At 37.2% G+C, this 5,820-nt stretch overlaps 1 pseudogene; it reads right to left on the reverse strand.

Moving 5' to 3' along the window:
* Nucleotides 1–1,179: 1,179 nt before the first annotated feature.
* Nucleotides 1,180–1,274, reverse strand: LOC124887506 (annotated as a pseudogene).
* Between the last annotated feature and the right edge of the window lie 4,546 nt (nucleotides 1,275–5,820).

The raw sequence follows: 5,820 nt of genomic DNA on the forward strand, positions 1-5,820 counted from the left end.
CATCCTTGAAAGAGGGATATGGGTGACAAGGTATTAGTGAACAATAATTAGACATTTATCTTATTCCTTTACATTATCTTAGAAATAGGGATGGATTATGATTTTGCTATGTCTTGGGCATCTTCCTAGATATAGGGTGCCCAATTGAGGTTTTGGGTGGATTTGTTTACCACACCCATGAGGTATCCGAAATGGTCCATAGGTGATATTTTTTTTGGTTGGTGGAAAACCTAGCATCAAAACCTCTAACCTATCCTACCCATATAGTCATTAACTAGATTTTGCATTTGATCATCATGAACCCATGCATTATTTTACCCTAGGGAAACATAATCCCAAGGCCATTCTCCTATTGGAATATTACATACATTTGTTGCTCTTAATTGGTAGTTTGAATAGATTTTGTCAAAATAACCTTCCAAACCATACCACCCCCCCCCCCAATTTTAAATTTATGTTTTACTTTACATCAACATTACGAGTAATCACTTAGTAGCTTTCAATACCCATAGAATTTGAATACTAATTCCACTCCTTGAGGATTCAACCCCAACTAAAGTTGGGTTATTATATATGACAATGATATCATTTCTCATAAATCATGAAGTAAATTGAGCATGATCAAAATAGCATCGTTGTCGATGAGTGAAACTTAGTTTTCACTTATGAGGGGTTGATAGTAGCTTTGGGTTTAATCATAGTGGTTGTTATTTATTGTGGTTGATATTATTATTTCTTCTTAGGAGATTTTAATAGTGTCCACAACATGATGAGTTATCATGTAAGTAATGTCGAGACATTTGATGGGCTCCTTGATGAGGAGGAGAAACTCCATGATATTGGACGTGCGAGTGTTATCCATATCTCGCCTAATCAAGGGAACGGGGCATTTCACATCAAGAGTGTTATGTTGCACAAGTTTAAAATGAAAGGTCTCTTTGGGGGTCAAGCTCATGAAGACCCAAATTTTCACTTAAAGAATTTTATGGAAGTATGTGTGACATTTCTCATATCTCACAAAAATCCATACGGTTGTGCCTTTTACCATTTTCTCTAATGGGTAAGGCAGTGTTGTGGATACAATCTTTTCCCATATGGTCCATCACATCATGGGCTGAACTCACTGATGCTTTCATAGATTGATACTTCCCACCATCAAAGATGTTGTAATTATATGATAAAATCAAAAAATTTCATCAATTGAATGGAGATCCTCTATATGAGGTATAGGAGAGATTTAATGGGAATATTATACAATGTCCTAACCATGAGGTATCGGATAAGATACTTCACCAAATCTTATATCGGGCTTTGGATCAACTAAACAAAACTATAGTGGACAATGCGGATAGTGGGTCACTTGTGAAGTTGTCATATGGCATGGCTTCAACCTTGCCTTAGGAAGTCACAAGGAAAAATAGGAGGTGGCATACTAGAGACACCAAGGTAGATAAAGGGTCCCCAACCACCTCCTATATTGATAAAGTGCAAAGGAAGAAAAAGAAGAGAGGAAGGAAAATATGGCAAAATAATGATGCAATTAGAACTCCTAAAAAATCATGTGATGGGTGCACCCACAAAAGTGGTAAATGCCATTGCATCCAAGGTTTATGATGAAGAAGAGGCCAAGAGACTTGATGGAGAAATTAGATACTTAGCTATCTATTTGGGAGGTTTTCGCCCGGCCTACCAAAGATAAGGTGGGAACCAAGGTTAGACCGATCATGAAAGAGAGATGGAATGGTGTGATAGGGATAGAGATCGTGATTGTAGGGAAAAGAAAAGAAGTGTGATAGATATACCCCCCCCCCCGACCAAGTAAATACCAAGAAGGCAACCCCAATTGATCCCAAAAAATTTAAGACCAAGGATGTGTTAGCAAGAATTTTGATGAGATAGAGAGAACAAACAAAATGGTCCAAGAATTAAAAGGCAACTTTTTGAAAATCAACCAAACGATTGTATCAGACTCTGCCTCAATAAAACAATTGGAGAATCAAATTGGCCAAATCTCCACTCAACTTAATACTAGACAAAAAGAGGGCTTTCCTAGTGATACTATTGTGAATCCAAAGAATGATACCCAAGTATTGGCAATCATAACTAGGAGTGGAAAAACCCTCGGTGATCATGTGGGTGAAGTTGAAAAAGTGACCAATGTTGAACAAATAAATATGAAGAAAAAACTTTTGATTGATTCAAATAAGAAGGCTTCAAAGTCTCAAGAAGGGGATGAAAAGAACTAATGATAATTAAAGAAATGGTTAATGAAGAGGGAGATCCTAAGGTAGTTGATAATGATAAACCATAAAGTAATCCATTTCCTACCCTAAAGGTTCCTTGTTTATTCCCTCAAAGACTCAAAAAAAAGGATAATGTCAAATTCAAGACGTTCTTTGCTAAGCTTAGAAATCTTTCAATTAATATCCCATTGCTATATGTCATTCAAGAGATCACGGAATATGCTGAGCTAATGAAGAAGTTGATGTCAAAGAAATATTTTATTGATAGTGAAACCATTGAAGTTACCCATGGGTGTAGCGCTATCATGAAAAGTGCTATAGTTGAAAAAAAGAGGATCCTAGGCCTTTACAATCCCTTGCACCATAGGGGCACACAAGTTGGAGAAAGCCTTGTGAGACCTTAGTGCAAGCATGAATCTCATGCCCTATTAAATCTATATAAGACTTGGTTTGGCACTCCTACTCCAATAATAATGAGGCTATTGATGGTTGACCGGTCTATCAAGTGATCGGTTGGAGTTTTGTTTAATGTCATAGTGAAGGTGGATCACTTTATTCTTCTGGAGGACTTTGTTATGCTTGATTATGAAATCAACAAAGAGATTTATATTATTCTTTGGAGACTTTCCCTTACAATTAGAAGAGTTATTAATGATATGGAGCAAGGAGAAATAACATTTTGGGTCCAAAGTGATAAAGTGTCCTTTTAAGTATTTAAGATCAAGAAATAACCTATGGAACTACAAGTGGTGTTAGTCATTGATATCGTGAGAATGGAGGTGGATGATGGGTCCCTCAAGAAACCACTTTGAAATTTGAAGAACATCATTTCGGGATGATAAATTAGGTGTTGGATGGGAAGTGACCCATCAATGCCACGAAAGTGGCCCGTATCCTTTGAATTTTGATCATTGCAATAGATTTCATTTTTTTTGTAATTAATCCATGAAATTATGGTACTATAAGGTTTTTTGAATGAGGTTGTTAAAGGTGAAGTGTGGTTCACTTGAGTAATGGGCTAAATAGTTGAAAATAGGGAAGCAAAAATAGCCTCGGTTATTGCAATCGCAATGGGACAGGGTTCATAATTGCGATGACACAGGTTTTGCGATTGCGATCACAATTGCAGTTGTTTCAAAAGCTGAACAATCACAACCCTCTACCCATTTTACTCTTTAAACTTTTTCAAACTTTCTCTCAAGTCGTACCCATTTTGGTCATATTTTGAGAATCTAAATTATCCATTACATCCCTCTTTATATCTCTCAATTGATATGGTGTTTCAAATTCTCTATTTATGTATATGTGTAGGCCTTAGCACTCATGTATTAGGATTGGCCTAAAAATTGAACTTTTTATGCTAAATTTTGGTACAGTAGTGCTTGCTTGGTGTGGTTAGCTGTGGTTATTGGTGTGCACATACTTGGGGAATTCTTGAGTACCCAAAATTGTTCAAAATGTTATAGATAAATTATGCACACCAAGTGTTTGATTAAATGCCCAAACAAATTCCTTAATTGTTTTCACATATTTTAAGGGAAGGATCGAACACCTAAGGACTATTTTCATGTTTATAATATAAAATCTTTGATATGGAACACAAATGGACATTAAAATTAGAAGTTTAGGAGCCTGAGAAGTTGATCAAACCTGCCTCAGTTACCACAATTGCAAGCCTGTCATTGCAATCGCGATAATTAAGAGCATGATCCTGACTGGTCTTAGGAATTGCTATTGTGATACAGGTAGACTACGATTGAGATAATCGAGACCATTCTGATAGATTGGTACAAATCTTAGATTTTGAATTTTAAGTCTGCCCCTGTCCTATTAGCCCTTTCTTCAGTTCAATCAAGTTAAATAGCACATGCTCCCCAAGCCTTCCTTATGAACTAATGCCTTGTGTGTGAATCCCAGGTACTAAATGGCAATTTATAATAACCATTGTTTCATGGCCTCAGAATATGAGGTGATATATTATGAGGACCTTATGAGAAAGAAGTTCCTAACTAAGAGAGGGATCTCACTAGAGAAAGAGCCCGAGAAACTCCAGGCCTTCTATGAGATGATGGAGAACACAGGATCGATTTTCTTTGCCTAGGAAATGTAGAAAATGAGCACTAGGTGAGGGAGTTCTACACAAAACTTAGTGTAGTGGATCTCTCTAATCCTATCCCAGTGGTAATAATCAGGGTCAAAGAGGTTTATTTTGAGGCCGAGCAGATCAATAAAGTTTTGGGGTTGGAAAATATTGACATGAGGGAATATGAGGCCAAAGAGTGTGTTCCTGGGAGATGGCTAGTTGAGCATTTATACCCAGGGAGGGACGTCCCATGGGCCACTACTAAGATATAGATTTTGATGAGTCACTTCATAGTTGAAGCAAGGATCTGACTGACCATTATCTATAGAAGATTCTCCCCCTCCACCAACCTAACAAATGTCCCAACTATGCATGCTCAGATGGTGGCCTACCTCTTGGACAACATTTTTGTAATTATTGGCCAGTTTGTGCTCATGGAGATTCGATATTACAAGAACGTAGAAGAGCCTAAGCTTTTGCTTCCATCATTGATCACTGAGTTGTGTATGAAATTAGAGGTTGATGAGTTCCCAGAATAAAGTTATGTCTCTTCTAAGACTTCCATTTTCGAGAAGGGGGAGCTATTGTGAAGAGCAAGAAGAGGAAGGTTGAATTGGGGAGTTCAGTGGAGGATAACATGGATTCATACATTCTAACCATAGTAGGACCATTTAATGAGATCTCAAGTGATATAAGAGTAATCGAGGAGCTAGTGTCTAAGCTCCCTCAGCGGCTGGAAGAGTCTTGCACCACTCATTATTTCTATGTTGCTCGATCTAACTATGAAATATATCTAGATGATAAGAAGAACCAAGGTACACTATTTCTAGTATTGAGAGGGCCTACTCATCGCTAGCACATTCACTCAGGGAGCTTAGGGATTCATATAAGAAGATGAAGAAGAGGGAAAAAAAAAAAACAAGTTTTTTATGAAGATGTGAAAGGGGGTGAAGGGCCATTATAAGGTCCTAAAACCCCGAGATAGACTATTTTTTCCTAGATATAATAGTGATAATAAGGTCCCAACTGAGTGGTCAAACTCAGATGGTGCTAGAAGTGATGCTGAGATCGATGGCGACAGCAGTTCTTGATTGTGGTTATAGGGAGCACCCTTTTACTCTCTTTATGCTTTCTTCATTATGTAGTGAGGTCACTGCAAGCTTTTAGTTGGGGGTGCCTGTATCCGTATTTATTTATTTGGTCTGTATTATTGAGATATTTATGGATGCTTTTATGTTGACTTAGATGATTTTTATTTTTATTCTGGGTTCTAATATTCGGACACTCTGATGGTTCCCACATTTCATGGATTAGTTTCTTATTTAATTCATAGATTTTTATTTTATCTTTATCTTGCTTATGATAATGTTGGACGAGCCTTTCGCTATGATAGATTGAGTGACGACATTCTTAAGGAAAAATTTTTGTGATTCGGTTTTATGTCATAGATGCAGGGGAAGTCTAAGTATATATAGCATTGGAGTTTTGGAATCG

The sequence above is a fragment of the Capsicum annuum genome, chromosome 9 (assembly GCF_002878395.1).
Source record: "Capsicum annuum cultivar UCD-10X-F1 chromosome 9, UCD10Xv1.1, whole genome shotgun sequence".
Classification (NCBI taxonomy): Eukaryota; Viridiplantae; Streptophyta; class Magnoliopsida; order Solanales; family Solanaceae; genus Capsicum; species Capsicum annuum.